The sequence below is a fragment of the Parasteatoda tepidariorum genome, chromosome 5 (assembly GCF_982258835.1).
Source record: "Parasteatoda tepidariorum strain Cologne lab strain chromosome 5, Ptep-v5.0, whole genome shotgun sequence".
In the NCBI taxonomy this organism is placed as follows: domain Eukaryota; kingdom Metazoa; phylum Arthropoda; class Arachnida; order Araneae; family Theridiidae; genus Parasteatoda; species Parasteatoda tepidariorum.
This window is the reverse complement of record NC_141759.1, coordinates 73,789,586-73,800,929: the sequence shown is the minus strand read 5'-3', so window position 1 is coordinate 73,800,929 and position 11,344 is coordinate 73,789,586.

The window sequence follows — 11,344 nt, the reverse complement described above, 5'->3', positions numbered from 1 at the left end:
GAAATTTGGTGCTCAAAATGGAGAATCAAGCTTCATCCTGATAAGAGCAATAATCATCATTAATGGCAAGAAGTGCAAAAATAAGATACCAACGATCGAATTATTTAACACTAAAATCACCCCAGTTAAACAAGCTAAGTATCTTGGCATTACAATTTCGAACAATCTTAACTGGAGTACTCACATCAATGAGTCCATTAGAAAAGCCAGAGGTGCGTTCTACGCACCAAAAGCACTTTTAAATAAAAATTCAAAGCTAAACCTGGCAAATAAAAGAACAATATACCTACAAGCCATTCGACCAATTCTTACCTACACAAGCTCCGCCCTAACCACTATCAGTGATAATTTAAAGAAAAAATTGTCATACACAGAAGGCAAATTTTTAAGATACATGACTGGTGCCTCAAGAGCTATCAGCAACAGACTGTTAAGGAAGGATCTAGACATAGAAGAAATTAACTGCTTCATTGCCAAACTCAACAATAAATTCTATAGCGACGCTAGAAGCTGTACGGCCTCGAATTTCAATCATTTGCTAGACATCAGCTTAATAGACGACAACATTAAATATAGCCCAATAACCGCACTCCTCATGTCAGATTGTATCATATCAAAATATTACAAATGATAGTATCACTGTTTTTTTAACTCTTATGTACAGTCCGCAAAAAAAAAAACGAATCACCCTGAATAACTTTCGTTCTAATGATCGGATTTTCACGAACTAAGTGTCAATCTTAATGGTTCCTGGGGGTGACCTCAAATATGCTAATTAATTAGTGCTAACTATTAATTAAGTTACGAAATCAGACACAAAAACGTACTTTCTCTGAATAAACATGCATTTTTTTTTACATATTTGGATTTCTTATCTTCAAAATATAGGGGGTAGCCGCAATCTGGGAAATATGGTCCCCATAGTTTGGTCAGGAGAGCGATTCAAAGTTCGTACCCCTTAATGTTAATTTCGCTTTTTGCGTTTTCAGTCATATTTTCAAAACTAATGAAGCAATTCAAAAAAAATTGCACCCACTCATAAAACTCATTTACCCAAAGATAATTTCATGCAAAAAATAATTTTTAATAATTATTTATTATTTTTTATTATTTAATTAAAGTGAGGATGAAAAAATATTGAATTATAAGGTATGAATTTTTTTATACCATATTAATCTACATATTTTTCAATTGAAAAATCTAAAGTTTCAACTGTTTTTATTTATTAGAAGCTGAGAAAAATTAAAATTAATTATTTTTAAAAAAATAATTTGGCGACAATAAAGAAATAACTAATTGGGGCGATTAATATTAAAATGTGATAAACTTGGGAGGAACTTGACTTCGCGCGCGTAGCGTAAAATTTCATTCATATTTTTTTCGCTAATAATCGTTTGCTAATCTTTTTATTTTTATTTCTTTCACACTATAAAATACGATGTTTCTTTTTTAGTCATTTAATAATTTATTTGCAATTTAGTAAAGAATTTTGAATAAAAAACACTTTATTCAACAAATGTCTAGTTTTAAAAAAGCGTGCTTCTGATAGAATACACCAGATTGTGCTTATTTAATGTGATTATTTTTTATTTTTTTTATTTTGTTTTTCAATAACTGATACAATTTCAATAATATACATACGTATGCATAGATTTGGAATAATATATTTATCAATTTCTTGAATATATATTTTATAAATATTAATAAAAATACGTAGTCAGCATTTTTAAACATCTCTCACAACATCGCAAATTTCTCAACATCTTATAGGGTAAACTAAACAATGAAGGAACACTTAAGCTTAGCTTGCCTTTAAAAAAAATTCATAAAAATTTCAAAATTTGTAATTTTAGCTAACTGATGGTTTCGACATATTTGTTATTAAATGCAAATTAAGTAAAAAAAGTTAGATAACTTACATAATATTGTTTTAAGCTTTTGGTGGTTTAAATAATAAGTAGTAAGATGACCAAGTGAAGGAACAGTTCTTACCAGTGAATAAGCACTAAATTTTCCAGAGAATGAACACTTAATTTTGATAATGTTTGATGCTCGTTAGGAATCCATAGGCCACACAAATGTCTAAAAACAAGATTTTTCTTGGAATTACGACATATAACCATAGTTAATGTGGAAAATTTAACTTTTTTTTCAGTCATGGAATGGAAAGTAAAATATGTTTGAATACATAATTTAAAAAAAATGTTTTTCAATTTTTTCTCACAGTTTAATAGTCCGTTCTAAATTATGAATGTTTATCATTGTGTAATCTGATGATGTTTTTATTATTATTATAATTCGATAATTTTTTTGTTTAATCTTTTCCTCATATTTTTCAAGCTTTTTTTTAAATCTTTTTAAGTATTTTTTTTCTCTTCGTCATGAATAATTTATTTCTTTTTCTTTTGATTTAACCTTCCTCTTTTTTCCAAATTTTTGGCCAATGTAAATGTATCTTCGAAATTTTTTTTGATTTTCCAATTCCATTTCAAGAATTCCTCACTGGATAATAAATGAGAAAAAGGAGTTTCGAAGTTTGAGTAAAACCCATCTCTCATTGACTTATATCTAGTAGTTACTTATGAAACCAATCGTTTTTGCAACTAACAATGCCTCAAGAGGATTTATCTCAAAATCGGTTTTCAAGATACTTTCATTATTAATGTTAGTTGTCTCAGCTTCAGAGCCAAAATTTGATTATACAATTGTTCTTTTTGAAATAAATTCTTCAATATTGAAAAAAGCGCAGGCTATTGGATATTTGGGAGATTAAACTTTTCTGTCAATGTTCCTTTAAAAATTTGCAACATAACTTGTGAGATTTCCTTCTCAAGCTTCTGAAGAAATAGCGCATCGTTACTCTCGAAGCATGTGTTTTGTTGATAAGTTGTCTTGCTCATTAACTCTTGGTGTCTGTTTTGCATGCATTTGTTACAGTCAACGTTTTCTACATCGAATGAAAAAATATCGCATTTCATAAAAGCATTTTAACTTCATCAGTTGATGCCTCAAATCTTATTTAAAAATGGATGTAAAATTTTCTAGACATATTGTTTTACAATTCTTTTGTTTTCAAGATCTAACGAGATTACGTAGGCAATTTTTTACGTAGGCGAGATTACGTAATTACGTAGAAAACTAAACCAGAAAATTTGTTTTGAGGAGCAAAACTTGCTCAGTTTCAAATTGATATGAGATTTATACCTATCCAGAAGAAGCAAAATTAGGAATTTGATTGCATTTTTAATTAGCCATGGGTAGAAACATTTGAAAATATATTTGTAATATGTTGCTGCGGTCATCGTTTAATTTCATGAATAGCTTTTTCCAATGAAGTATGTAGCAGGGACTGATTCTGTAATATCTCTACGAATTCTTCTGTAAGGAAAAACTACCAATGGAGGTACTTTTCCTTTCCTAGGTACTTTAGAATATAAATCCTTATAATTTTTAAGGCCGCAGATTTTTCCCGTTTAAGGGTAGTATTCAACTCTTGTTTCATTCGCATTGTAAATGCAATCACTTTATAAAAGGATGCCAGGGATACTTCCCTCCTAAAGATTCTCTGAAGTTCTTAAAACCAGTATTTCGAATATTATTCTCTAAGGGAAGTTTTGCCTTTTGAAATTATCTTCGCATTGCACTGAGTTATCGGTGGATGTCACCTTAAAAAAACTTCACCCATTTTTCACCTAGATAATTGTCTTTAAATGGATTTTTCCTACCAGTTCCCGTTAGGACATTAAAGACGGCAATAGGATAATAATTTAGCTAATTATTGGCACAAAATCCTGCAAAGATTCCATTCAAGCTTTTATTATGATATTCAGTTGTTATATTTAGTTAATAAACATAGTTTATTAAGGAGTCTAAGGTATGATGTAATAACTAATCACTACATTTATAAAGATAAATAATAAATTAATTATTATTATAATTCTTTAAATAAATTTAGCAATTAAATTTGCATATTTAAATGAAATAGTTATAGGAACTATTCATACAACATTTAACTGAATTTTAGGAGTCCTCTATGTCGCTGAACTACTAATTATCCAAGTAATATCATATTTCACACATACTATTCATTCACTGGGAAATCTATTCTCAGTGAAGGAACATGCCTGTTCCTTCACTGGTTAGAAGTTTTTTTTTTTATATTTTTAACATAATTTTGATTTATAATATGACAAAAGGTATAAGAAAATTAAAATTTTTCTTTTATTTTCATTAACTTGAAAAAATCCCAGTAAAGGAACACTTGTTTATACATTCGTTTTTCATCGTTCCGTAATCCAGTTAATAAACACCCCCTAATCTCAGTACTTGCTTATGTTATGATGCTTAAAATAAATAAAACGTAAATTCAATGACCATATTTTGAATTCTTTTTTTCACAATGAAAAGAAAAAGCATTATTATATGCAATTAATTGTAGTTTAAACGGATAACAACAAACACTGACCTTATAATTTTGTCAAAGAAACAAGGCGTTGATCAGATACTAACAAATTCAAAACTTTTTCTAGAGAAGACTCAAAGACCAGATAACTAAATGCATTGTTAAAGAACTTCCTATTGTTAGGTAGTAAGCTACTCTTACCAATCAATCTAAATTAAAACGTTTAAAATCTTATTTCTAAGAAATATCTATGAAATGCTCCTTCATTTGTTGGTTTACCCTATATCATCCTAATCTTAAAAGAAATTTCCGGAAGTGTATCGCAGAACTATTTTACCAACTATTTAATAAAATTTTAACATTTTAAAATTCTTATTCTTTTCCATTTTACGTTTATTATTTCTTCATTAATATACTAATCAATTTTTTAGAACTTTAATTTAGATTTTCTTTAATTTAGGTTTCCTTTTCAAATTATAGTCAAGTTTTTTTTAAGGAATTATTGTCTGCTAGCTAAGAATAAAACCTTGTTAAGAAATTAAAAACATTCAGCTGTTTAAAATTATTTAATGCAAAACAGCTGATTATTTACTTAGCATACTATTTTTTTGAAAAAAGAATATAAATTATTGATTGTCTTTTTTTTTGTTTCTTGTGACTTCAACTTAGATTATCTAAAATAGTGTTGATGTTTTATAAGTCACTACAAAGAGGATAAAGATACCGAACATAAAAAGCTGTGGAATACGTAGCCAATTTTTTTAGTGTCTTAAAATATCTCAGTATCTTAAATGTCGTCCTACTATCTTAGTTGTGAAATTAAATTTTTAATTTTCTGACCACGTGTGATTCACTAATTATTTCATTATATCTTTTACTCTTTATGATACCAAGTAGATTTTTTTTTCTGATAATACACTAAACTATTTAGTTTAATTTTTTACTTTAGCATGATTTCCAAGATATTATTGTAGTATAATTTGTTATCAGGAAAATGCCTTATTTTGTTAATCAGGAAATACTAAAAATTGAAATTTGTAAGGATTCCGAAGCTGTGCACACAATACACAATTTCCGACCTTATTTCAATAAAAAAAAAAATTAAAAAAAAAAAACGTGGCAAGTAGGCTAACATACTTTTTACAGAAACTGTGAAAACTAATTTTTCCTATATTTCGTCAAAAGAGGATAAGAATGATCTTGTTCCAAGAGACCTACTCAATAATTTCGCTATTTCCAGAATGAAATCTGTTTGATCGAAACATACTATTCCTTGAAAATTACACGAGGGAAAAATTAACTTTTATTATTTATCTAAGCTTATTCCATTTATTTAATGATAGCGGTATTAAGGTTAAGGATATGCGTCGGAAGCTCCGTTTATTATTATACTATAAATGCATTAAATCATGTAGCTTGAATAATTTATTTTAAGTAAATTATTTAATAATTTTAAGCAAATAAGGGTGTAAAAATAAACTCGATCGAAATACTCCGAAATTATACCCTGAAATATATGTAGAATAAACTTTGGAGTTGATATATAAAAAATACCTTTTCAAACAACTTCGAGTAGGACGGAAACGCTAACTTGTTTAAAAAAGTTGTCCTTGTTACTATTTAATTTCGATTCCTGGTACTAGGGGACATTCCATTTTCACATTCGACTTTTGAAATTTCAATTGTAAACGGAATTTTTTTATGACCTTAAACTAAAATGTTAAGGCTTGCAGCAAAAAAAAATTTTTTTTTACTGCATTAATTTTTTTACAAAGTAGTGAATTATTATTTTTTCAATCTAAGAACCTGTGCCTATAACATATGTAAAACTTATTTTAATATCGAGTGAAATAATTTAATGTGTTGTGTAACTAAATGGATAATCCCAAGAAACTGAATCGAAAATATAAAAACTTCATTGATTTAAAAAAATAATAGATGATAATAAAAATAGACATGTTTTGAGCGTCCAATAATAAAAGTCACAAGTTATCCAAGCCTGACAAGTCTTGAGAATGGGCGATTATATTTGAAAACTCGAAACATGTCGACTTTTACTTCCCTCTTCATATGTTTTGAAGCTAGTTGAGTTTTTATCGTCAATTATACTGTTTTACATTTGGGTCTTGATCATTATTTTGATAAGGATTTTACACTAGTTAAAGTAAACATATGCATTTTAATATTTTATCAGGATTCATATGCTCTTTAAAAATGTAAGAACATCAATATTGTAAAAGTTATATTTAACTTAAAAATTAACATTTTGACACCAGATATTTTGAGTTAATGAAATTAAATATTTTATCTCTTAAGTTTTTGTGCCCCCATTTCAGTATCTTAAGGATCTTACGAGCTCTGTTTAAAAAGAGATCATCAGATATATATAAGAAAGCAAAAATAACCATAGTAGCAGTATTTGGTGGTAAATGTAGCTTATCGTAATTGAAGAATATGTTGTGCGACATTTTATGGTGAATTTGCGAACGTATAAGTTTCAGAATGTATCGAAACATGAGGATGCTATTTGCTAATCATCTTTATCCAAAGGAAACGATGTAACCTAAATATCTAGTAGAATGAAGCGATTTTTTAAGCAATGAATCCTACAATTTGCAACATATTGTTTCAATATCTTATTCTTAAACGTAACATATTTCAATCTTTTTAAAATGCCACTAAACATTCAGCAATTCCTTGAGTTGTAGAAAAAAGAAATATCGTATATTATAGAAAGCCTTGTGAATGTGCATTACAATTATTATACAATCTACATTTTATTTTTCAAGCACTTTTTTTTTCCTCAAACTTTCTTGCCTAGAAGACTCGATTAAAACTGTAAAAATGATTATCCCTAAAATTTTGTATATAGCTATAATAAGTTATGCTCATTTTATTTTAGTATAAAATCCTCGAATAAATATAGTAAAAGCAGTGTAATCTAAATAATATCAGATAAAAAGTTCATGTATTTAAATTCTAAAAACTATCATAAATAATTTAAAAATCGATTCAAATTTACTTTTCAAAGGAGATTAAAATAATATTTTTTTTGCTTTTTGGACAGAAATCCCCTAAAAAAATGTTTATGGCCTGGAAACTTCGAGATATTTTCTATTAACAATAAATTAAGCCCCTCCGAGCAATCACTGAACATTATTTCAATTTTTTTACTATTAGAGTTTGGTTGCGTAGCAACCTAGTAAAATTAAGCACTCCTCTTTTGAATTAGTCAATGGGTTATCTTAAAATATTTATTTGCGCAGGCGACTTTTTTTGGCGGTTTTCTGGACTATCGCCAAATATATAAACCTTTATTGCGGCCCAATTTACCACCCAATTGTTTTAAAATTTTGTCTACCCCCACTAATTCAAGGGTCTAGATTCCAAATATGTAAAAAAAATTATATGTTTATTCAGAGAAAGTACGTTTTTGTGTCTGATTTCGTAACTTAATTAATAGTTAGCACTAATTAATTGGCATATTTAAAGTCACCCCCAGGAACCATTAAGATTGACACTTAGTTCGTGAAAATCCGATCATTAGAACGAAAGTTATTCAGGGTGATTCGTTTTTTTTTTTTGCGGACTGTACTATTGACCCTGGGGATCTCCCCCGTTAATTTTGTACCAGTATAAGCTTATTCCTTTATGACTTTTGAGCATCGAACAAACCAGTATAAGATGAATCGGTTTGTGGTCTCTACGCGCCAAATACCGAGGTACCCTACATATCCAGCAATAAAAAATGGAACAGTCTGAATCATTTTTAATCTAATGATTGGAATTTCATGTAATAGGACTCTCTTCAAATACTCTAGTTAATTAGTGAAGACAATATTTTAAGTTACGAAACCAGGCACAAAACCGTACTCTCTCTGAATAAACATTCCTTTAGTTCGATAGATTCGGATTCTTGACTCCCAAAATATGGGTGGGGGTAGATGCAGTCTGAAAAATATGGTCCCTATAGTTTTGTTCCAAAAGGGGGGCGGTCGAAGTTTAGATGTCTTAACACTATTCTTACTTTTTATATACACCGAAGAGCCATTACATTATAACCACCCTCTATCTATAACAATGGACTCGCCCAGGTTTTCATGGTTTCTCGCCCAGGAACAATGTTTTCATGGGGCACATTAGGACCCATAATCCTCATATAACAATCCCTGACGTCTGTAAGCTACTTGAACATAGTTGTAGACCTGGTTCACCCATTCATGGCAAACAGTTTTTCCTGCGGGGGATGGTGTTTACCAACAGGATAATGCACCATGTCATAAGGGTCGAATCGTCGAGGAACATTCCAGTGACTTTCAAGTCATGTCTTGGTCCCCAAATTCACCCGACCTTAATCCAATAGAGCATTTGTGTTCCTACTTGGAAAACCAAATTCATGCTGCCACGCTACCCCCTCGCAATGTGAGGGAATTGCAGGACCAGTTGGTGAGAGCTTGATACCAGATACCTCATACTACCTATCAGCACCTTGCGGGATCAATGCCACGGCGGTTGCTAGCAGTTTTGAGGGCTAAAGGTGGTCGTACATGTTATTATCAGGGTGATCATAATGTAATGACTCTTCGGTGTATTTCGCCTTATATCGAGAACTTTTAACTTTTGTACACAATTATAAAATTCATTAAATAGTTCTATTCAGAAAATGATTTAGAATTATAAATTTTTATTTCGTAGCATTTTACTTAATTATGATCGAAAATTTTTTCAATTGTAAGGTATACACTTTATTTACATCATTTTAGAGAATATAATTTTAAATGAGAGAATACAAACTTTAAAACGAAATCTGCCGAATTGTTCTTGAGAAATCAAATTTTAAATAAATGCATTTTTTAAAAAATTTGATTTCTCGAAAACTATGCGACACATTTCGTCCAATTTTTTGTATTTCGTCATTTAAAATTTCATTAATCCATAAGTCAATACTAACATTTCAATTTTTTTTTTGACCGTTATTGAAAAAAATGTTAAAAAATAAGAAATAATTATCCTCTTGAATAGTACTATTTTTGACTAAATAAACTTTGTAATTGTGTATAAAATGTTTTTGATTCGCTTAAAAAGCTCTCGAAATACAGCGAAATACATAAAGGTCCAAACTTTGAAATTAACATTAAGTGGTCAAAAATTTTAACTACTCTTTTGACAAAACTATTGGGACCATATTTTAGATATTTTGAAAATCAAGAATCCGAATCCATCGAAAAAAAAGGTAGGTTTATTTAAAAAAAAGTTTTTGCGTATGATATCGTAAATTAAAATATTGTTTACTCTAATTAATTACAATATATGAGGTCAGATCGTCAAACTATTAATATTGAGTCCTAGTATGTGAAAATCTGATTAATAGATCAAAAGTTATTCAAGGTGTTTCTTACGCACTGTACAAAGTCCTACTTTTTGTAATGCAGTATGCTAGGCATTTCCCTCCTTTCTTTCAATGCATTTTTGGAATCATTACTGTAAATAAGTTCGAAATTGTTAAACCTAAAATTAAACTGATTTATACCAATTAAAATTGATCTTGATCATTATTTTTCACAATAAACCTTTACTGGCAAGCTGAGTACACCAATCCTTTTTTTATTCAATTGAATTGTGACTAATAGGATTTCCTTATGCTCTTATCCGGCAAATAAAGATGGATTATTTTCAAATTAATTTTTTTTCTTAGTAAATTAAGTTAGTTTTTTTGCTCCTATAAAGTTGACTGAAATTGTGAACTTCTGAAGGTTTTCCTTCAGTGACTTTTGCCATCTCTCTATCTTAGAAATAGCAAAATGTCACACAATTTCAGTATCGAAAGGGTCTCTTAATATATATATTTTTCTGAATATTTCAAAAATGTTAGAGACCTTAAAAACGTTTTTTGCAATAACAGCATAAGATTTCGCAAACCTAGTTTAAATATTTATGGAGATATGGATATTTTTATGTAAAAAAACTATTTTGTCTTAAGCATTTTGGTTATAACTTTAAAAATATACATTACAAATAAAAGAGCAATTTGAATTTAGAGCAATTTGAAATTATTTACGAAATTATTACTTTAAAATTTGAAAATAATTCCTTTAAAGCTGCGTAAAATATGAGTATTTAAAGTGGTTATTTTAAACTGCGCATGCGCGGAAAATTAAAAATTATATTTTTTTTTCTTAATAATTTTGAAGTGAATTGTATTTGCTAAAATTAATTAAAAAAAAGTCTGACTTAAATATAAATGTTTCAAGCAATTTTCTAAATGGTCTTTACTCTTTAAAAAAAGCATAAAACGTTAAGGGTTTTTTCCACAACTTTCATTTTGTATTATAAAACGAGATTTATTAAAAATGACCCCGGTAATAACAACCATTTGTGAAAAACCCCTAATCCTTTTGTACTTTCTTTTAAAAAGTGCAAAAACTATTTAGAAAATTGCTTGAAATTTTTTAAATTTTCGAGATATTCAAAACAGACTTTTTTCAATGGTTGCCAAGTACGATTCACGACAAAATTATGAAAAAGAATTTAAAAAACATTCTTTCAGCGCTTGCACAGTAGATAAAAAAATTTTCAATGCTTTTTTTTTTTGCTCAGTTTTTCTTGAATTTATTTCAAATTTTAAAACAATAATTTTGCAAATAATTTATAATTGCTCCAAAAATTTTTTATGGATATAATTTTAAAGTTATAGAAAAATTACGAAAGACAAAAAAAATTAACTTTTATAAAAATGTTCATATTTCCGTAACTAATTGAGCTAAGTGTACAAAATTTTGTGCTGTCACTGCAAATAACATTCAATACGATATATATGCATAAAATATATATACAATCATATGGCAAAATATAAAAATATGCTCATAGTTTATTATGAAATTTTAAATTTGAATTTTACTACCACTTTGGAAAACCATTTTTAGAAAGAGGTTGACAGGTATG